This window comes from Canis lupus, chromosome 36 (assembly GCF_003254725.2).
Source record: "Canis lupus dingo isolate Sandy chromosome 36, ASM325472v2, whole genome shotgun sequence".
Classification (NCBI taxonomy): Eukaryota; Metazoa; Chordata; class Mammalia; order Carnivora; family Canidae; genus Canis; species Canis lupus.
The window spans coordinates 15,885,774-15,909,885 of NC_064278.1; the positions used below are offsets into that span (position 1 = coordinate 15,885,774).

General features: G+C 39.1%; 1 protein-coding gene across 16 annotated transcripts in view; it reads right to left on the reverse strand.

Moving 5' to 3' along the window:
• METTL8 (methyltransferase 8, methylcytidine) overlaps positions 1 to 24,112 on the reverse strand; it is a 228,344-nt gene that overhangs the window by 35,416 nt on the left and 168,816 nt on the right. For 14 of the 16 annotated variants that reach the window (XM_049106102.1, XM_049106100.1, XM_049106101.1 and 11 more), the window contains 2 exons: positions 13,462 to 13,741; positions 11,578 to 12,955 (listed from right to left, as the gene is read on the reverse strand). The gene's annotated coding sequence lies outside the window, so the exon portion shown is untranslated. Of the gene's footprint in view, positions 1 to 11,385; positions 12,956 to 13,461; positions 13,742 to 24,112 lie in introns of those variants that run through there. The other 2 variants (XM_049106092.1, XM_049106090.1) reach the window with 2 other exon arrangements.

Here is a 24,112-nt window from a genome sequence, read left to right on the forward strand (position 1 = left end):
GCTGCAGGCGGCGCTAAACCGCTGGGCCACCAGGGCTGCCCACAATTGGGCCATGTATACAACCATTCCATTAGGAAATCACCCTTGTGACACTTTTGACAGGGGTCATCCAGCCATGGTTGGTGAGAAATTCAACTGCTCTTTAGATTTTAGCTTCCTGGATGTATAGACTGATCTAACCCATGAGAATTTTCCTCACGGTGGCCTCACAGCTGCTTCAAAGTCACTCTTTCACTTTGGTTCTAATCTTTGCTCTGGGACAACTCTCAAGAAATCTAAGTGGTTCTTTAAAGGGAGCTTTTCTATCACCCTGAAGTCATATCTTTTCTGTCAAGTCTTCCCAATGTTTACTACAGCTTAATCAGACCACAGCAAAGGGAGATGAGACTCTCAGCTCCCTTGGTCTGGACTTTACCATTAATTTAGCCTAAAACTACTTCTAGTAGACTCTCTCTCTCTATCTATCCATTCATATATTTAAACAATTTGCCTCACACTGGGACCTCATGCAGAAGCTAGTCCCAAATCCTCCCAGAGTTTGGGACTGTTACTGGGTTTTGGTAACATTTATTGAGTTCCTACTATGCCCTAAGGCATAGGGTTGTCGATGAAATATAGGACATTTAGTTAAATTTGAGTCAGATAAACAATGAATTATTTTTTAGTATAAGTATGTCCCAAATAGTGTGTGATTATACTTTGCTAAAAAATTATTCATTGTTTATCTAAAATTTAAATTTAACTGTGTCTTCTAGTTTTACTTACTAAATCTGGCAACACTTTTAAGGCATTAACTCATTTTACCTTCATGATAATACGGTGAAATTGGGTACAATTTTACTCCCATTTTATAGATAAATAATCTAATGCTAGCAGAGCCCCTACAGCTAGTGACATGGGAGTAGGGATTCAATTTTAAGCTGTCTAAAACCACGATGCTTAACTCAGGACAAGGGTTAGTTAGAAACAACTGCTGAACTTCAGAAAATACAGATGCTAGGGCCTACACAGACCTACTGAATTAAAATCTTCAGTGGAATAGCCCAGGCATTTCTGTTTGGATTGAGCTGCCAAAATTCTGGCGTGCAGCTGAGGTAGAGAAGATTGCTCTTACTGCTCCCAGATGTTTTCATATGAAGTGCTATTAAGCTGGTGTTCTGCTTGAGAAATTAATTTTTTGAACATAAAAGTAAAACTTTATATTTACCTGTTAGATTATTAGGTTTGGTCTATTTTGATAGCATTTTAAATTATTTTCAAATCTTAATTCTGGCAGTTTGGAAGATTTCTATTTCTGCAGAATAGTAGACTTAAGTTTCTTTTAGAGTCACATAAATTTTTGGGAATTTGACATACGTTATAGATTCTCTCACAGGGAGCAGGAAACACAAATGAACACCCACGCGTTTTGGCACACAATATCAGGGGTTCTGCAACCTATTGATAGATCTAAAAATCCAGGGCTAAGACTGCATTTGTAGAGGATTTTTCACTCTCCACTGAAAAATTTATTAAAAGTGTTATTAATATATTAAGTATTGTTAATTCTTTCAATGAACTTCATTAACTTTGAAAAACAAAGCTGGCTGCTTTTTTCATTGTAAAAGTAATTTTAGGAGAAATAAGTACTCCTATACCTTATTGATGAATTATATTTTTCTTCTTACTTGTGGTAAAATACACTTTACATAAAATTTACTATCTTAATCATAGTTAAGTAGTGTTAAGTGCATTCACATTGCTGTGTAACCAATCTCCAGAATGCTTTTCATCTTACAAAGCTCAAACTCTATACCCATTAAACAACAACTCCCCTTTCCTGCATTCCTAGCCCTGGCAACTACCATTCTACTTTCTATCTCTGTGAATTTCACTATTCGAGGTAACTCATATAAGTTGATTTATACAATATTTGTCTTTTTTGGAAATAGCTTATTTCATCTATGTTGTAGCATAGATGTCAGAATTTCTTTCCTTTTGAAGTTAGGATAATATTCTATTTTATGTATATACCACATTTTGTTTATCCACTCACTCATCTGTCAACAGAGACTTGGATTGCTTCTGTCTTTTGGCTATTGTGAGTAATGCCGCCGTGGACATGAGTGGTGACAGTAGAAATTTATAGAAAATTTCTTGAAGGAAATTTAGTGGTGTCAATAAAGTTACTACAGATTGGTGAATGATAAGATATATAAGTATCATAAGAAAAGGGATGAGGGATACCTGGCTGGCTCAGTTGGTGGAACACGCAACTCTTGATCTGGGGGTCATGGGTTCCAGCCCCGTGTTGGGTGTAGAGATAACTTCAAAAAATATATATATATTTTTTTTTAAAAGTAAGAGAAGGCATGATAAAATTATGGTTAAGTGAGGGATTAAACATTTAAGGAGGTCTGGTGTACAGCAAACAAATTCAAAATTTCTCTACTGGGTCAGAATTTAGAGGGATTAAAGTTAGATTGGAATATCACTGTTAAGATGGAGAAATCAATGTCAAGTCAAGATTATCAAGAGGAATATTTTTTCCAGCTCTACCATCAAAGTGACCCAGCAGAGTTAATGTCCCTGCTCTGTTGGTCATGGAATCTAATTTGTGACTCTAGGTGTGCCCAGATTTTGATCTTTAATCCTAGCAGCCATTAAAAGTATCGAATCCTATGTCCTATAATAAAGAGAAGAATCAAGATAGGCTTAATATATCGTAATGTTTTCTGAAAGCAAGCATGTTTGTAAAATGTCAGGGTGATGTCAAAAGGACAATGGAGCCAACCTAAAGAAAAAAGATACTTATGGCTACTTAAAGAATTTCATCTGTGAAAAGCCATGAATCTTTAATGATATGTAGAAAGGGAAAAGTCTACATATGTTGTATAAAATGGAAATTGTAACCTAAAAAGGTGAATGCAACAGAATATGCTTAATTCTTTTTTTTTTTTTAATTTTTATTTATTTATGATAGTCACACAGAGAGAGAGAGAGAGAGAGAGAGAGAGAGAGGGAGGCAGAGACACAGGCAGAGGGAGAAGCAGGCTCCATGCACCGGGAGCCCGACGTGGGATTCGATCCCGGGTCTCCAGGATCGCGCCCTGGGCCAAAGGCGGGCGCCATACCGCTGCGCCACCCAGGGATCCCAGAATATGCTTAATTCTTAATAAATAGGGGGATGTTGACATGTTTGGATGTTGTATTCTTTTTCCTAATGGAAGATGACAATTAATAAATTATAGATACATATTTATTTTTATTTTATTTTTTAAAAAATATTTTATTTATTTATTTATTTATGAGAGACACAAGAGTGAGAGAAAGAGAAGCAGAGACACAGGCAGAGGGAGAAGCAGGCTCTCTGCAAGGAGCCTGATGCAGAACTCCATCCCAGGACCACAGGATCATGACCTGAGCCAAAGGCAGACGCTTAACAGCTGAGGCACCTGGGCGTTCCTATAGATACATATTTATTGATTCTTTTTTTATTTTTTTTTTTTATTGATTGATTCTAAGACAATTTTGGTGCTTTTTTTTTTCTACATTTTTCACATGTAAAATTGTGCTTCTACTGTGGATGCTGTTAGTGAAGAGCTGCCCGTACATCCGTGGTCACAGCAGTTGATAACGCTTCACTTTCATTGAGTAAATGTACATTGTTGGTAGCTCAGGTTGAATTTAACTGCCACTTATAATGTCTAAAAAAAAGTTTCTTCTGTAATTTTGGCATTTGTTGAAATGAGGTATTATGTACATAGTAAAGGCAATGAACAGAGCAATGGAGTGTGCATTTGATATTAGTGAGGCCTTCATATTCAGAGGAATGTCAACATATTTTCCATATTTTTGTTCAGTGAAACAACCAAGTGCTTTATGGAAACCAAAGAAGAAAAATACCCACAAATAGATGGAGCTATGTTATATTTTGTTACTAAGATACATACAAAAAACTCTTACTATACACCAAGAAATACAACTGAAGGCCGGAAAAATGGCCAAATCCCTCTTAAGAAATGAGAGAATCTCAGTGGTGAGAGGCTAGTTTAACTAATTCCTAACTCATCCCAGACTATTGTTAAGGCATTGTGTATAGTTTAGTAAGATTTTTCTTTCTTAGGGGCACCAGGGTGGCTCCGTCAGTCAAGCATCCGGACTCGATTTCAGCTCAGGTCATGATCTCAGGGTCGTGGGATCCAGTACTCCCCCCGTCAGACTCTGAGCTTGGCACAGAGTCTGTTTGAGATTTTTTTTTTTTAAAGACTTATTTATTTATGATAGACATAGAGAGAGAGAGAGGCAGAGACACAGGAGGAGGGAGAAGCAGGCTCCATGCACCGGGAGCCCGACGCGGGACTCGATCCCGGGACTCCAGGATCGCGCCCTGGGCCAAAGGCAGGCGCTAAACCACTGAGCCACCCAGGGATCCCCTTGAGATTTTTTTTTTAAGATATTATTTATTTATTCATGAGAGACACAGAGAGAAAGAGAGAGAGGAGCAGAGACACAGGCAGAGGGAGAAGCAGGCTCCATGCAGGGAGCCCAACGTGGGACTCGATCCCGGGTCTCCAGGATAACGCCCTGGGCTGAAGGCGGCGCTAAACCACTGAGCCACCCGGGCTGCCCCTCTGTTTGAGATTCTTTCTCTTCTTCTCCCTCTGTCCCTCCCCCTGCTCACACTCTATAAATAAATAAATAAATAAATAAATAAATAAATAAATAAATAAATAAATAAATTTTATAAAAGATTTTATTTGTTCATGAAACACACACACACACAGAGGCAGAGACACAGGCAGAGGGAGAAGCAGGCTCCATGCAGGGAGCCCGATGCAGGATTCCATCCCAGGACTCTGGGACCATGACCTAACTCAAAGGCAGACACTCAACCACTGACCTAGCCAGGTGCCCTAAATCAAATCTTTTTTTTTTTTTTTTAAGATTCTGTTTATTTATTCATGAGACACACACACACACACACACACACACACAGAATGAGAGAAAGGCGAGATAGATACAGGCAGAGGGAGAAGCAGGCTCCCTGCCGTGAGCCCAATGTGGGACTCGATCTCTGAACTCCAGGATGACGCCCTGAGCCAAAGGCAGATACACTCAACTGTTGAGACACCCAGCGTCCCATCAAATCTTTTTTTAAAAAGGTTTTTTTTCCTTCTTTAAAGTATATAGACTAATGACACAGCTGATAATCGATAGTATCTTATATTTGATAAAATATGGTATATATTTTTCTCTATTTGATTAAGGAGGGAAAGGGAAAGTCTTGGAACTGTGAAATAGCCGAATAAATGAAAAAAGTAGAAACTCTACCAAAGATAGGATGAACTAAGAGATGAGGGTCCAAGAGATGGTGGAAAGATGATTAGCCACATTCTTTAAAGAGGAGGGAGGCAGTTCAATTTCTATCCCTTGTCTCCATGGAGATCAACTTCCAGATTTTTTGTTTGTGTGGGTTTATTTTTATAACATTTTATTTATTTATTTATTTTAAGTAGGCTCCATGCCTAATGTGGGGCTTGAATTCATGACCTTGAGATCAAGAGTTGCATGCTCCACTGACTAAGCCAGCCAGGCATGCCTCTGTGGAGATGAACCTTTAAAGGGTCTATTATTTCTAAGGCCTAGTAAGACTTATCTAGTTTCCCTTTAGGGGAATATACTCAATACTTAATTGGGATGTGATATTGGTTTATATAATGCTGACCAAGCAAACAAAAAAGTACATTATTTTAGGAAAAGAGATCATCTAGCAGCAAACTAAAATCTATGTGAAAACGTGGACATGAAAAGCCTCCTTCGTGTGAGTAAAACCTAACTATTAAAAAGGGGGCTTTTTTTTTTTTTTTACCAAGGAAGACACACAGATGGCAAATAATCATAAGAAAAGATGTTCAGCATCATATTTCATTAGGGAATTACAAATTAAAATATTCATGAAATATTACTACACACCTGTTAGAATGGCCTAAATCCAAAACACTGGAAACATCACGTATTGGTGTGGATGTGGAGGAACCAGAACTCTCATTCGTTGCTGGTGGAAATGCAAAATGGCACAGCTGCTTTGAAAGATAGTTATAGGTGTGGTTTGTTTGGGGTTTTTTTTACAAAAATTTAACACATTGTCACAATATAATCCAGCAATTGTGTGCCTTGGTATTTATCCAAATGAATTTAAAATGTATGTATACACAAAAATCTGCACACTGATGTTATAGCAGCTTTAGTTATAGTTACCAAAACTTGGAAGCAACCAAGATGTCCTTTAGTAAGTGAATGGATAAACAAACTGTGATACATCTAGACTATGGAATATTATTCAGCACTAAAAAGAAATAAGCTATCAAGCCATAAAAGACAGGGGCGCCTGGATGGTTCAGTCAGTTGAGCATCTGATTTTTTATTTCAGCTCAGGTCAGGAGCAGGGTTGCATAGGGCTCTGTGCTGAATTAAGGAGCCTTCTTAAGATTCTCTCTCCCTCTCCTTCTGCCCTCCCCTCCCTGCTCACATGCTATCTCTCTCTAAACAAACAGACACCAAAATAGACTCATAAAAGACATTGAGGAACTTTAGATGCATATTATTAAAGGAAGTCAGTCTGAAAAACCTACATACTGTATGATTTCAACTATATGACATTCTGGGAAAGGCAAAACTGGAGACAGTAAGAAAAGACCAATGGTTGCCAGGGCTTAGGTGGAATGGGAGGATGAATAAACAGAACACAGAGGATTTTCAGGGCAGTAAAATTATGCTGTATGATACTATAATGATGGATGCATGCCATTGATTTGTCTAAACCCATAGAACGCACAACAATAAGTTTACACCAAGGTAAACTATGGACTTTAGGTCATAATGATCTGTCAGTGTAGATTCATCAGTGGTAACAAAAGTACCACATTGGTGGGGGATATTGATAGTGGGCGAGGTTGTGCATGTGCAGGGACAGGAGAATACAGGAATTCCCTGAACCTAGTGCTCAATTTTGCTGTGAACATGAAACTGCTCTAAAAAAAGAAAGCTCTATAAAGGGGGTGGGGGTGGGCAGAGGGAGGAGAAGTATTCTGATGACACATGATTTAGGTTTGAATCACCTTGGAAAATAAAACTACAAGTCAACAAAATTGATAATTCAGGCTCTCTGACCTGGTCTGAAGCAGTCTATTTTCTTTCCTTCTTTCTTTTTTTAATTTGTCTCTCATAAAATTACCAGAAAAGTGTAATTCCAGGAAAGCATAGAAATTAGTATGTTGCAACCTTAGGAAAGTATAAAAAGAAATATAGAGATAATTTTTATTTTTATCTTTTTTTAAAAGATTTTATTGATTTGAGAGAGAGCTCACACACATGAGATGGGGGAAGGGCAGAGAGGGAGAAGTGTGGTCCCTGCCGAGCGGGGAGCCCAATGCAGGGCTCAATCACAGGACCCCCAGATCATGACCTGAGCTGGAGGTAGACACTTAACCTTAGCTCACCGAGCCACTCAGGCACCCCTTACAGGTAATTTTTAAAAATGAATTGGGCTGGCTGACTTAGTCAGTAAAGCATGTGACTCTTAATCTCAGGATCATGAGTTCGAGCTCTGCATGGGGTATAGAGATTACTTAAATAATTTTAAAAAGTAATAAAAAATTTAAAATCTTTTAAAAAGTAATAAAAGAAATGAACTCATGGTGTTGCTGTTTAGAAAAAAATATATATATATATAAATTTGATTATCACTGCTGTTTAAAGCATTTGAAATATTCTAAAAAATTCTTTACAGGGTTGTCTGGGTGGTTCAGTGGTTAAGTGTGTCTGCCTTCAGTCCAGGGCGTGATCCTGGAGTCCGGGATTGAGTCCCACGTCGGGCTCCCTGCATGGAGCCTGCTTCTCCCTCTACCTATGTCTCTGCCTCTCTCTCTCTCTCTCTCTTTGTCTCTTATGAATAAATAAATAAAATCTTTAAAAAAATAAAAATAGATAATTCTTTACATTATATTAAATTTATAATTAAATTTTATTTTTAATTTTTAAAAAAATTTCATTTATTTGACAGAGAGAGAGAACACAAGCAAGGGAAGTGGCAGGCAGAAGGAGAGAGAGAAGTAGACTCTCTGCTGAGCAGAGAGCCCAATGTGGGGCTCAATCCCAGGACACTGGGATCCTGACCCAACCTGAAGGCAGACCCTTAACTCACTGAGTCACCCAGGTGCCCCTATAATGAAATTTTAAATCATTGAAGAGAATCAATGTTTAAATGCTTAAGGAAAAATACTTTTCTAGTTTTGATTATTAGTTGTGTATGCTTAGAGCATTAATTACATTACAGAGTGGAGAGTGTTCCTCTCTATGTTTAAAAGCCCATGAGACTTCAAGAATCCCCTAAATAAGTACATATAAAAAGCCTAAAAATGCAGATACTCCTGGAACAACATAATCAAGTTTAAGAAATGTATTTTAAAGGAATAATTAAAATATGAGTGAAGGTAAAGCTATAGGATATTAATCATAGGGTTATTAAGTGTAACAAAAGTGGAAACAAATGTTCAAAAATGAGGCATTTGATGTGGATAAACATCCAGAAGTTTGCAGCTCATCCTACTAGGGAGGCTGTGAAAAATTAGTTGCTGCTCACAAAATGGTGCAGCCCCTATGCAGGGTGACTTGGCAGTGTCTTCCCAAACTACAAAGGCATTTTGACTCAGCAGTCCCACTTCTAGGAATTTATCTTTGCAACACACCTGTAATTGTAGGAAATGACATATGTATAAGTTTATTCTTTGTCCCTCCGCCTGTAATAGAAAAAAGGTGAGAAATAACCTGCCATAGAGGATACTGGTTAAAGAAACTATAGTTCATTCATACAATTTTATGCTTTGTGGCTGTAGGAGACAATGACGATGCTCTTGCAGTTCTGATAATGGAGAGGTTCTAGAAATATATTAAGTAAGAAAAAAATTGCAGAGCAGTGTAAACAGTATGTTCCCTTTTGTGTAAGAAAGCAGGGGAAATAAGAATGTATATTTGCATTTGCTTTTATTTGCATAAGAAAACACTAGAAGACACAAGAAACTAATAAAAGGAGTTACTTATAAAGAAAGGGAGGTAGGATAGGAATGAGACTTAGTGCTTACCTTTTCTATACTGTTTTGATTTTCAATTGCATGAATGTATTTCCTATTCAAAAAACTAAATTAAAAATAGAAGAATTGCTAACTAAATTATGATGTTTGTATGACAGCATACTAGATAATGATTAAAAATGATGTTGTGTTTAAATACATAGAGAGGGATCCCTGGGTGGCGCAGTGGTTTGGCGCCTGCCTTTGGCCCAGGGTGCAATCCTGGAGACCCGGGATCGAATCCCACGTCTGGCTCCTGGTGCATGGAGCCTGCTTCTCCCTCTGCCTGTGTCTCTGCCTCTCTCTCTCTGTGTGACTATCATAAATAAATAAATAAAAATAAAAAAAATACATAGAGAAATATTCAATTCTTACCTATTCACACAATAGGTAAGAAAAGCAGGTTGTAAGAAAGTAATATATGATCCTACAATCTGAGGAATTATATTTCCTTCTTTAGGATCACTTCCTAAAAGAATAACTCAGTAAAGTGTCCCTTCTTAAGTCTATTTGTTGAAACCCTAACCCCTAGTACCTCAGAATGTGACTGTATGTGGAGACAGAGTCTTCAAAGGGAAAACTAAGTTAAAATGCAGTTATTAGAGTGGGTCCTAATCCAAGATGACTGATGTCCTCATAAAAAAACAACATCTGGACACAGATAGGTACAAAAGGAAGCCTATGTGAAGAAACAGAGAAGATGACTACCCATAAGCCAAGGAGAGGGGCCTCAGAAGAAAAAAATCCTGCCTACATACACCTTGACCTTGGACACCTAATTTCCAGAATGATGAGAAAGTAAATTTCTGTTGTTTAAGGTACCTAGTCTGTGGTACTTTGTACATAGGTACAGCAGCCCTAGCAAACTAATACACTATGATCCATATTCTCAAAATTTTCAGGAGCTTATACTCAGTGGTGATGTATGACAATGATGTTTCATGCCTTCTACTAGCTAATTAGGTAGGTCAAAATATGATATCATGCCCTAATTTGCATTTCTTATTTTCTTTGCATTAAAAAAGTCATAACACTTTTCTTCTGAATTTGTTTTTTTTTTTTTTAATTTTTTTAAATTTATTTATGATAGTCACACAGAGAGAGAGAGAGAGAGAGAGAGGCAGAGACATAGGCAGAGGGAGAAGCAGGCTCCATGCACCAGGAGCCCAACGTGGGATTCGATCCTGGGTCTCCAGGATCGCGCCCTGGGCCAAAGGCAGGCGCCAAACCACTGCGCCACCCAGGGATCCCTTCTTCTGAATTTGAATGTCATGCCACTGCCATGACCTGTGAACCAACTGATTATTCTTAGATGAATGAAGCTGTGCTGGAGCATGGTGACCAAGGTGCGTGTGTATATTGCCCCTCCCAGAAAGAGGAATAAGGTTATGGTGCCACCTACACCTTCATGGTCAATATTGTTTGCTTTACATGTAACAGTCCTGGCTGGGCTGCTCCACTCCAACCCTCCTCCCGTCACCTGCCAGGCCTCATTAATCTGTTCTCCGGCTTTAACACCAGATCTCCCAGAGACCCCACCTAGGCGAGTATGTGGGACAGGCAGATATTTCAACCCCAGAAATAATCAGAAAAATCTCCATAATAAGCCCATCTAGTGGGCTAAGTGCCACACCTGTACAAAAACAAAGCAAAGCAAAGACAAACGAACAAAAACTCAGTGTGAAAGCTCAGAGATGGTTTGGAGTTGAAGTTTTTTTCCCATTATATTGCAACATCCTTATTTTGGAACCATCTAGTGACTAAATAAGACTGCTTTACATGGAAGACCTTGCTGGCTAATTAAGTTGGGGCAAGGTTAATTTATTGGCAGTGCCATGAAATGTAAAGAGGGAAGCTAGGAAGTGCTAACAGGAAATAGTTTTTCTGACTTACCAGCAGGAGAAAGGAAGCTGCGTTTGAACCTGAATGCATCCCAGAAGCTGTTGAGTAACTTCACCCAGCAGATGTATACAGCTGGGTCCACCCCGGAGAACAGTTGTGACCAACCCGCACCAAAGGCCCTTCTAAAGACAAGTCTATCTCATAAGATCTTTGTGGCAACCTCCTTAGGGCACATGAAAACCATACTTCTGGTTGATTTCTCTACTTCCTGCCCCATGTTAGATTCTTAGAAACCAAAAAGTGCTCTGAAGACAGTTGTTCAACATTTCAGAGAATTCCAATCTTACACAATTGCCAGTGCCTACAACACAGTAACGTACTGCCACAGAACCTTTTATGCAACAAAAATTTAACGTATTGTTTTGTTACTTACCTGGCTCACTTTCTGTAACAGATTTGGTTGTAGGAAGCCTTTTGGGTTTTCACCACAAATGATTTCAAACCGTTTGTCATGGTAAATTCACTTCCTCTTCCTTTTTTTGCATAGTTCAACTCACTTAAGATGCCACAGTGTGGTTACCCCATATTTTAACACATCAGAAACATAACATATAAATATACTCTGTTGATGTGCACACCGAAGTTTAATTTTTCAGTACTGTTTTCTTATGTGGGAGACAAAGGCAAGAGAAAAATTAAATTTCCTTACTACTTACAGCCCATTGGCAAGTCCTTGAAACAGGCAGAGTAACCTTCCTCTGGGAGCTCAGCTGCCTCAGTGTTGACACTTTGCTAAGGGCAAAGAGCAATCTTAGCCCGACCCCCTCGGATCCTGTGAGTCTGCTTCAAACATATAGAAATTCCTCTGGAAACTTCCTTTATCTCATCCCGCCAAGATAATGTTAGCAATCACCCTCCAAACTTAGAGCCCACCAATATACATCTGAAGGGTCTCATGACTTGAGTTTTTCCTAAACAGTAATCAATAACCTTTACCCAACAAAAACTAGCCCTCTCTGGAAACCTTGTTCCCAAAATACCTTGGAGGCTTGTGCTGTCCCTAACCCCTTCCCAACTTGAAAGTATATAATCAGCTACCCCTCACACCCCCAGTGCAGCTCTTTCCACCCATGGGTCTTGCCCCTGTGCTTTAATAAAACCACCTTCTTGCACTGCAGATGTCTCAAGAATTTTTTCTTGGCTGTCGGCTCCAAACCCCAACATTTCTACATCAGTTTCCACTGACCACTCTTAGTCCAGTATTCTACATCATGAATATATGTGGTGATACAGGAGTTAAATGATGCTCCGTTCCCCTCTCCCTCTCAGTTTAAAGCCTGTCTAACAAGCCCTGCCAGTTTGGAACTCCAGGAATTGATCAGCATCTGCACAAGTTCAGCCTGGCCAGAGGTTGTGGTTTATCACACAAACACATTTCTGGTCCCCTCCCTGCAAACTCCACTCCTTCCAATGCTACCTTCTTGCCACTTGGACCTAACATCGCCAAATTTCCTGAGATCTCTTGGGTTGATATTATCTTCAAATCTTGTAATAAGTCCTGACGTTTGATTTTATCGTGTCTTTCTTGCCTGAGTAAGTTAATATGTTCCCTCAAGCGAATAAGAGACATCCTATTAGGCTTCCTTTATCAACATCAGTGTGGTCTAAGGGAGAAGGACTCGGAACCAGGAGATAGAAGATTTCAATTCCAGCACCAGCTCTTTTTATAACTGGTTATGTGACCTTGGAAAAGCAATTTAAGTCCTCTGTTCTTCTAGCATGTAGTTTCCCAACTGTAATAAATATTATAAATCCATTCTGTCCTCATCACTTTTATCATCAAAGAACATTTATCAAATTCCTACTTGATGATGGCACCTTGCAGGGTGAGGCAGGTAGTCAAGGTCCCTGTTAGTCAGGGGTCTGAGGCAGAGCATTCGAGCTTCATATGAGGCTTTGTTCAGATGAGCCTCTTATCAGCATTTGTTCACAAAGTTTTACTGCTTTTGGAGGAATAAGAAAAACAAACAGTAAAAATCTTTTTTAAAAAATAGCCAGATTTATTTAATATTTTTTAAAAATCCATCCTTTATCTTAAGATTATACCTAATATAATTTTTAAGATTTTATTTATTTATTCATGAGAGACACAGAGAGAGAGGCAGAGACACAGGCAGAGAGAGAAGCAGGCTCTCCGGGGGAAGCCTGATGTAGAACTCAATCCCAGAACCCGGGGATCACGACCTAAGCCAAAGGCAGATACTCAACCACTGAGCCACCCAGGTGCCTCTATACGTAATATTTTATTTTGATATTTTAAAAAAAATCACTGCTTTTATGAAGTTGTGGTCAGAGTAGATGCTATTTTCTTTTAAGTAGGCTTCATGCCCAGTGTGGAGCCCAATGTGGGGCTTGAGCTCATAACCTTGACACCAAGAAGAGTGGGATGCTTAACCCACTGAGCTACGGAGGTGCCCAAGTAGATGCTACTTTCTAAAATTATACTCACCAAAATAAGAGATTTTTGCTTATAAAAAATGTTTTTCTCCAAAAACTTTGCTAATAGTTGAATTCCAAGTCCAACCTCTGGACTAGGCCATATCTCCTTGAGAAAGGGTTTGCATCCTGTCTCTAGAAGCCAATATCTTCTTCTAGACTCTGTGGTGTGGTTTTAGAACATTCTAAGCTGGTGGTCTCTGGGCAGTTGGAGGCCTAGTGTCTGCACTGCACTTGCAGTGTCCAGTGGTGTGGATAAGTCCTTTAATCCTTTTACATCTCAGGCTCCTCATCTGTAAAATAGAGTCAAGAGAGGTGTTGGGAATGGGAAAATTTTCTTCCTCCCCTCTTAGTTTTTTTGGCTGGTTGAATAATTAAGATGACATAAAACAGGTTAACAGGAGTAAAACAAAATTAATTACATACTTACCAAGACTCCACATCAATATGAGAGATTTCAGACAGGCCAAATAAGGTATATAAGTTATCTTGAATGAAGGAGAAGTGGGTATGGGTCTGGGACTTCAAAAGGAAGGAAGACAAATCACAGGAAGATGGAAAAGAGTAAATGTTTGCTAAACAAAAGTTTACTGGAATATATATATCATCCTAAAATGAACCACATGCCAAAAAGACATATTTGGGTGGTAAATTTTGCTTCCTTATAGTGTTTTTATCCTAATGAGTGACAAAGACTTTCTTCTTGACCTAACTCTACTCTGGCTCCTCTAAACTCGCAAGGTCCTGACCTTGGGCACTGTCCTTGAGCCATTAGTCTGGGTTTAGCAAGAACCTTGTTGGGTCAGTTTAGCAGAAAATCCCCCATCCCTGATATCTGATCAAATTCTTCATTCTCTTCCCTGAATATCTTATCACTTTGGCCTGCCTTCAGCAAGAATCCTGTTCAGTCAGTCAAGCAAGAATCCCATAAGCCTTGATGTTTTATCTTAGTAATTTTCCATACCCTGATCTCTACTCTGCTTTTTGGCTATAGGTCTCCACTTGGCCTTGTATTCAGAGCCAGATTTTTCCTTCCCTGCTATAAACCCCATTGTAGTAGTCTTCTTGAGTAAAATCTTCCTTTTAACAAGTGTCATGAATAACTTTTTAAAAGACTTATTTATTTGTTTGAGAGAGAGAGAGAGAGAGAGTGTGTGTGTGTGTGTGTGTGTGTACAGCCAGAAGGGGCAGAGGGAGAGGGAGTCTTAAGCAGATTCCATGCTGAGTGTGGAGCCCGGCTTGGGGCTCTATCTCAGGACTCTGAGATCACTACTTGAGCTGAAACCAAGAGTTGGCCACTTCACTACACCATCCAGGTGCCCCAATAATTCTTTTTTTAACATGCATACACAAAGGAGCCTGGATGGTAGTTGCAGTATACGTCTTCAGCCCTTTCACTCTCCCTTGGTAAGGCACATCTGAATGCCAGGTGAGTTAAATTAATGCTGCTTTTACAATGGTTCTCAAACTGAAGTGACCTCAGAATACCCTCCAGCACTCGTGGATGACAGGTTGCCAGGTCCCATCTAGAGCCTCTGATTCAGTAGGTCTGGGATATGCTGCTACTGGTGGTCCTGGAACCACACATTAAGAACTATGGTAGGAGAAGAACTTTGAATCCACTAGAATATTGTAATCAACCAATCAATCATTCACAAACTGTACTCATTTGTAATAAATTACTACATTTTGGTTCAACCGCTGAGTTTGCAACCAACCTCTCAAGGGTCTTCCAACTATAAAATTCTATGATTTTTTAAAAAAAGATTTTATTTATTTATTTGAGAGAGAGACAGAGAGAGCATGAATGAGGGGGTTGGGGAGAGGCAGAGGGAGAAGCAGACAACTCCCTGCCAAGCTAGGAGCCCAATGTTGGGCTCCATCCAAGAGCCCTGGGATCATGACCTGTGCTGAAGGCAGACACTTAACTGACTGAGCCATCCAGGTGCCCCAAAATTCTATGATGTTTAAGTGAAGCAAGACAATGAATTCAACAATTGAAGCCTGGCTCCCACTGCAATCATATCCTCTTTCAATTCTTTCTGGTATCTCCTCCTACCTGAAAACTCTAACACTCAGTGATAAGGACCAGGAATGGCAAACTGTGGCTTAGTTTCCTGTATGAATACAGAACAGAGTATTCTCCTACACGTCCTGTCAGTTGTGATGAGAATCCTTTATTCACCTCAGGTATCTCTCTAAGGAGATCAAATCTACATTCTGACTTTTCTGGGGCTGGAGGGAGGTCATCCAGCCCTAGCAAATGCTGCAATTTGCTTTCAAGAACGTCCAAGACAGGTACCATAGTGATGCATTGCCCTCAGATCAGTTTAAGTTGAAATTCAAAAGGAAACAAAGAAAATATAAATTTTATATATAGGCTTTCCTAATACTGGTGTATTTTCTTTGGAAACATTTCAGTCAATTGTTCTTCAGAGGCTGATTGTCCAAAAGAAAAAAAGGAATGTTCCCCTGTGGGTTTTGGAAGTCCATTGGCTTATGGGTCTGCAAGAAGCCAGGAAAGGCAATTTAGCAGCATAGGGAGTGAGAAGTACACTGGGCAGCTGCCCCTCCAACCAGGTGCTGTTTCTCTTAGAAGGAGGCTCTGATAGGGGTGCCTGGGTGGCTCAGTCAGTTAAATGCCTAACTCTTGATCTCCACTCAGATCTTGATCTCAGGGTCACAAGTTCAAGCCCTATGTTGGGTTCCATGCTGGATGTGGAGCTTACTTTAAAAAAAAAAAAAAAAAAAGGAGGCTCTGATGGGTGAATTCACACAGTGGAACGCTTTATTTCCTCAGGTTTTTTTTTTGTTTTGTTTTGTTTTTTTGTTTGTTTTTTTTTTTTTTTTTTTTTTTTTTTTTTTTTTTTTTACAACATACCCCACCACTACACCTTTCTAATGGGAACTGATTATAAGAATAGTCAATTCTGGTGCCTGGCTGGCTCAGTTGGTAGAGCATGTGACTCTTGATCTTGGGGTTGTAAGTTCAAGCTCCACATTAGGTGTAGAGATCACCTAAAAATAAAATGTTTAAATGGGCACCTGAGTGGCTCAATCAGGTAAGCGTCTGACTCTTGGTTTTGGCTCAGGTCATGATCTCAGGGTCGTGGAATTGAACCCCATATAGAGCTCCATGCTCAGTGAGGAGTCTGCTTGAGATTCTCTCTCCTCCCTCTGTCTCTCCCTGCTCTCATGTTCTCTCTCTCTCTCTAAAATGAAATAAATTAGCCTTTAAAAAATTAAGTAAAATCTTTTGAAAAAATAAGAATAGTCAATTCATGGTTACTCATTTTTAATTAAAAAAGCTAACATTAGGCATCTGGGTGTCAGTTAAGCATCTGCCTTCTGCTCAGGTCATGATCCCTACTCAGCAGGGAGTCTGCCTCTCCCTCTGCCCTTCCTCCCTGCTCCCGATCTCTCTCGCTCACTCTCTCTCTCAAATAAATAAATAAAATCTTTAAAAAAAAATTAAAAAGCCAACATGTATCGAGGTCCTCCACATGGTGGACACTATTATAAGAACTTTCCTCACATTAATTTATTTAACCCTTATAATAGTCCCATCAGTACTATTATCTCCATTTCCCAGACAAAGAAACTACGGTACAAAGAATTAAATAATTTGCCCAAGGTTAGTAACAGGTAAAGATAGAATTATAATCAACTCTGGTCTCAGAGTTGTATTCTATATTGCCTTTTTTTTTTTTTAAACTGAGAACAACATTTAGATTAATTGAATTCATAATTCAAATGTTTTATCGAACCACTTGACAATCAGAATGTGTTATGGGTTGAATTGTATTCCCCCCACAAAAGATATGTTGAAATCTTAACCCCCAGTTTTACAGAATGTGAACTTCTTTAGAAATAGGGTCATTGCGGATGTAATTAGTTATACTGAAATAAAGGAGGTCCTTAATCCAAGATAACAAGTGTCCTTACAAGAAGGCCATGTGAAGACAGAGACCACAGAGAGAATACCAAATGACTACAAAGGTAGATATTAGGGTTAGGCAGCTGCAAGACAAGGAATGCCAAAGACTGCCAGCAAACCATTAGAAGCTACGAAGAGGCAAGAAAGGATTCTCCTACAGAATTCAGAGGGAATTTGGCTTTGCCCCAACATCTTAATTTTAGACATCTAACTTCCAGAACTATGGGGACGATAAACTTTTATTATTTTAAGCCACCCGGTTCATGGTTACCTCGTTCTGACAGCCCTGGGAAACTAATGCAGAACAGATAACATTTTTTCTCCATTTGCTTCACACACATTCCCCCACACCCCGCCCCAACTTTCAACAGGAATGCCTTGGAATAGCAGATCCACTTGGTAGGACAAAAGGCAAAAATCTGACTTGTTCATTCATTCAGACAGCCCTGTCTGGCATGATTCCCAGAATGCTGTAGTTGCTTAATAAATGTTTGTTCATTGGATGGATTCTTCCAACATTTACTAAAGGACCATTTTTTGTCATGATTATCTAGAAATGGCACAAGTCCTGAAAACCAAGAAGAGGCAGTTAGTCACAATCCTCCTTTCAAATCTACAGATGACTTGATAAGAATTATCTACCAGAATGTCTTCCAACTATCCCTAACATAAGTAAAAATGACTGTTAAGATTTAATTTCTGTGCCCTCTGGTTCCATTGATCTGTGTATTTTTGCGTAGTAGTTCACCTCTTTTCCATTTTCTTGCCCTCCTCTGGTGGAGGTGCTAATGAATGGAGAAAAGTATGAAAAGCAGACGGCAGGAGGGAGAAGTACAACCCCAAATCTGATCATGAGGGCTTGGATAATTGAGAGGACACCATTGTCAAACGGTAGAAAAAGCCCTCTGAACACATTTTAGACACATTAGTATATAATGAAGGCTTATAAAGATACTTTTAAAATGGTTTGCCCAAAGACAAAGCATGAAATGATTTTTTTCTGAAAGTAAATTAAAGATACTGAATGAAAAGAGCAGAAGAAAAATATATATAATATAGTCTCATTTTTATAAAACAATGACAAAAGTATTTGTGTGTATAAAACTGTTTATGTATATACTGGGGTATAGTTGTTTCTAGGCACTGTCAATGAATAAAGCTGGGGTTTTGGGCATTAGTTTTAAAAAATAAAGCATTCTAATTTATAAATGTATAAGATATTCACCCACTCACTCATACTCCCCTTCCCCAGTAGTACTTCTGTGAGTACTAACAGATTTCCATTGGTTGAGCACCACATACTAGAGCCCCAAGGAAATAAGTTGCATACTAATCTATGGAAAATGTTGGAACATGGAGTGAAAATAAGAAATAAACTTTCATTATTATAGGCCATTGAAATTTGAGGTCCTTTGTTGCAACCATGGAATCTAATCTAACCTGACTATTACAGTAATTATGCACAAGGAACTGGGCTAGGTACAAATAGTCATTTTATTTTATTTTTGATTTTTTAATTTTTAAAAATTTTTAAAGATTTTATTTGTTTATTTGAGAGAGAGAGAGATAGCAAGAGAGAGCACTAGCAGTGGGGAGAGGGAGCAGCAGGTTCCCTGCTGAGTAGGGAGGCTGATGCAGGACTTGATCCCAGGACCCTGGGATCATGACCTGAGCTGAAGGCAGATACTTAACCAACTGAGCCACGTAGGCACCCCTATTTTTTATTTATTTATTTATTTATTTATTTATTTATTTATTTATTGTGCACACATGAGTAGGGGGAAGGGGCAGAGGAAGAGAAGAGAGAGAATTTTTTAAAAAGATTTTACTTACTTACTTGAGAGAGAGTAAGAGCACGGAGGGAGAGAGAGAAGCAGACTCCCTGCTGAGCAAAGAGTCCTACATGCCGCTCAATTCCAGAACCCTGAGATCATGGCCTGAGCCAAAGGCAGACACTTAATTGACTGAGCCACCTAGGAGCCCCAAGAGAGAGCATTTTAAGTAGGCTCCACAACTAGTACAGAGCCTGACCCGGGGCTCAATCTCACAACCCTGAAATCATGACCTGAACCAAAATAAAAAGTCAGACATTTAACCAACTGAACCCCAAATAGTGATTTTAATAGAAGTAGCAAGAAGTATTAGGAAATTAAAATCTTGTTTGCTTTCACATAAATCGGTAAGACATCAATCAACAAAGCAGAAGACCTACGAGAAATTAAAAACTGGCCAAATTTCCCTAAAGGCATCTGGTACTCAATTCTGATATAATAAGGGCCAGTCTCTCTGTAACAGAGGTTAAAACCCCAAGAGAAATGGAGTAGCAAGGGTATGTTTTCCATATAAAAATCACTTTGCTAGAATATGAGGACTCCATGTCACTGTACAGATTTATGAAGAAAACAGAATTCTTAATAGAGCCTTAGGCATCTGCTCCTATCATGGAGGGAAAGCACTCCCAGAAGCAAGTAGACAACATTTGCCTAGAACCTGCTATTATTACACTCTGTGCATATGGTAGCTAAAAACTCATTAGTTCTATAATTCTGGCTGAAGTTGGCAAGCCACCTCCAGAAATATTTCATACAAGCAAAGTGACAGATGGCAATTTCCTTTGTTATAGGAGGAGCTGGTTAGGGTAGTGGTCACACGAAAGTCATCTAGAGAAGAGTGAAGCTACTCTTATGTAAAGTAATTACAGCAACCTGTGATAAGTCAATCGTCATAAAACTGGCCTCATTTTTGTCATCCAAGAATGTATTATTGGTCAAACTTACATAATTTCTTTCAAATAGGATTAAAATATATTTCAGTGGACATTGTGAGGTAGATATATAATTATTTTGTAGCAGCAAAAAAAAAAGAGGGTAGCCATTTTGTTCTAATTTCCCTACAAAGCTGCAATTCCTTCTGTAAGGGCTGTTTGTTTTCTTCTCCAACATACCATCCCCATCCTCCTTCTTTTAGTAAAAATGCCGCAATGAAACTTTGAGGCTCCTGAACCCTCCCTGTGCTTCAGGTAGAGCTGACCCTCACTCACATCCCCCTGGGCTAAGTGATGAATATATAACTCAAACCAGTCAAAATACAGTATCTCCTGACCTCTTGATTTATTCAGAGATGGCCATGTGACCCAGAGTGAGCCAATGAGAGCCTTAGTCCAACTCTGTGCTGGAACTGTTCAGGAAAAGATATTCCCGCATTTCCTCGGTGGCCCAGTCAAGCGACGGACTCGTGGTTCCAGCTCATGTCATGACCTCATGGGTCCTGAGATTGAGCCCCATGGGGCTCTGCACTCAGTGGGGAGTCTGCTTGAGATTTTCTCTCTCTCCTTTTTCCTCTCCTCCCCCTACTCTCTTTCTCTCAAATAAATCTTTAAAAAGAAAAAAAAAATCAAAGAAAAGAAAAGAAAGAGATATTCTCTTTCCAATGGACAGAATGAATACAAGCCTAAATTGTTTTTGGAATCTTTGCTACCACTTCAAGAGAGTCTGTCAGACAATGCAGACATATAGAGGAAAGCAAAATCAAGAGATTTCTGGCTTCATTTTTGTATATATGGGTCCAAATAATCTTGAAGCTATCATACTCTACACTTCTTCATTTATATGAGTCAGTAAATTTCCTCTTTTGCTTTAAGCCAGTTGGGTTTTTGTTTTTTGTTTTTTTTCCTTTTGCTACCATGAGAGTTCTGACTAAGGGACTCACTATCATAGGACAAACAGCCAGAAAAAATAATATAGTCTTCCTTGGTCTTATGTCTATGACCCACTGAACCAGAAACACAAAACAAATAAATCAAACTTCAAATAAAATTTCTTACCAATAAAGTACATTTTCCCAAAGAATCTCAAAGCGTTTACAAACCATAGAGAATAAGTCCCTGGAGTTGCACAAGGCATCTTGGAAGGATAGTTAGTAAAGTTAAGAATAACACTGACCTTCTCCTGAGAATAATCTATGTGACAAAAAACTGTACAAGGCATTTTATAGCTTTACCTTATTTAATAGTCACAACTACTCTATTAAATTGGTATTATTATGCCCATTTAACAGGGGAATTGAGGTCAGAGAAGTTCATTTTCCTCAGGTAATACAGGTTGTTAGTGATCTCTCCTACATTTACTTCATGTCTTTCTGCCCCAGAATCTGTATTCTTCTAAGCAACATGGCATGTCTCTTTTTTTATATCCATATTGCCCTTTTTGTCAATATCTCCCTACTTATCCCTTCTGATTGGCCCTCCTCCTTCTGAGGTCCTAGCTGTATGGACCAGAAATAGACACCTGACCTGGGCAAGGGAATTGTATCCACTCACTTGAGAATTTAAATATGAGAGACAGAAGGAAGTTCCACTCAGTGGTAGATTCTTGAGCTGAATGGCATACATGTTACTTCTAAGACACACTTTTTTAGCTTAGGGAACAATATGGTCTTAAATCTTTCACTTTTCCAATAATTTACTCAAATTCTCATATGTTCTTTCCAAGACTTTCCAAGTCTTTCAGGGGCTTTCTTGGTACAAAAGGATCCACCCTGTCAAATCTCAAGAACACAGAACTTGAAATCTGATTAGGTCACTTCTAGTAATAGTCTTGTCCCTGATCACAGCATCACACTTCAGGGTTGGTCTTGTGCAGGCTGATGGATGCTTGCCTGTCTTCATTAGCCCAGAGTCTCATTCTTGGCCTCCAAGGTCAGAGTTTTGTTGACTTGCATTCACATATTCAACACAATGCTGGAGAGCTGGGTCTCACAGGGAAACCAACCATTGGAATTTTGTGTTTTGTTCAAGTCAACAACTTAAATTCACTCTTCTCTCTCAGTGCCAGCCTTTTGTGAAACTGTGATGTCCTATTCTACCAGAGGAGAGAACCTCTTGGTTGACACTGATGGGCTACTGGACTTTAATTCTAAGGAAAAATGGATGGGTGGGGGTCTCTTCTTTTTCCCAGGAAGTCCCTTCCTCAAGAGTAAAGGGTGCTAATAGCCCTGATATCACTAACTCTTTATCCATTAATTGCCATAAAACACACTAGCATTTCATCACTTTACATGAATAATAAAGAAATACTAAAAGACTTTGTGTAATCATTCTTGAAAGTGTTGGTGTTGGGCTTGATGCAAGAATTTTTTAGTCATTCTATGGAGAACACCAAAATCAAGGACAATGAAAACTTTTTGGTCAAACAGCTGGAATTAGGCAAAAGAGAAATGGAGTAGAGGACTGACTTTATTCTCCACTATCAAGTTTGTATGTCTATCTGGAGCCAAAGGCAGCTGGGTGGGAGACATGCAAGAGTATTTTCTCATAGGTTGGATGGGCCTCTCCTTCCCATCTATATTGCATTGACACACACTTTTAAATTATGAGTTATTTGAACTATATAGAAAAATACAGTGGTTGGTGCCCCAAGCTCAGGACCTTTAGGGAGGACAGATGTGTGGAACCTGCAAAGATCCCAGTGAAATATCCTGACCGGGTTCTGGTGGTTGTGGAAAAAGTCTCAGGCTCTTAGATCGTTGACATTGACAAATAGAAGTGGCTCAGTTCATGTGGATTTTTAAACGTGATTTATTATTTTATTATACACTTTATAAAAAGTCCAAACACACACATACCCTCCCATTATGGTCAGGAAGGGGGCTCACATCTTTAATGTAAACTGGCCACCTTCTAAAGTAGGCCATATGTTTGTTTTTCAATCCCAAGATACTTCTCATCCCAACTACAAAAAAAAAAAAAAAAAAAAAAAAGGAGCTGTAAAGGGTATATAAAGACAAATGAGGTGGTTTTCTTGCTCTTGTTACAGTACAATCACTTAAGATGACTAACAAACCAGAAGTATAAGAAGGAAGGGGGGAAAAATCACCTTAATTAAGGAATGGAATATGTATGTTACCTGCAAGCAGCGGATGTATTTGTGGTCATTGGCATCTCCTCTAAATTAACTGGTTTGTAGGGACATGGGTACATGAAACAGTGAGACAACACGTGCCAGGCAATTGCTTGTACTTGTTTCCAGAGGGCACCTGTTTCCTGCACTCTTTAATAACTAAAGACAAATTACAGGAGGACTTGGCATTTAGATTTTGCCCACTTTGAGAAGCGATCTTCCTGTTTGTGGATAAAACAGTCCCACAGTCCAGCCTAACTGTGGGACAGCTTCATGAGAAGGAAAAAGATGAAGATGGATTCTTGTATGTGAGCTACAGTGGAGACAACACTTTTGGCTTCTGAGGGCCAATGCTGGGCTAGCTGCATCGTTCCTGCTTGTGTAACTTGTTAACAGCCGGCCGTTTTCAGTTACCAGACCGCTTCACAGAGACCTGCTAGTACATTTGTAACTGGGTTTATTTCTTAATATATTGGAAGGTTGTGTTTCCTGAGGCTAGTAAATTATCATACAGAATTCTATTTTGAATTTTCCTTTCCTTTTTGTGCACTGTCCTCATGGCTGTACTCCAGGGAACTTGTTCCTCTGAGGATTATATTTAATGAAGATATTTCCAGATTAAAGTGAGGTAGGGGGCCATTAAAGTAAATGGAAGGGAGATGATGGATTTCTTCTGGATTATGTTTGAAGTGTTAAAGCTGGCTAAGTATGAAAAGCAATCCAAATGGCATCCTTAGCAATCAAAACACTTGCTTCACTAGATTTGGGCAACTGCCAATCATATTGGACTGAGCTAATGTCTTTCTCTTTCTGAAACTATTAAGGTATAT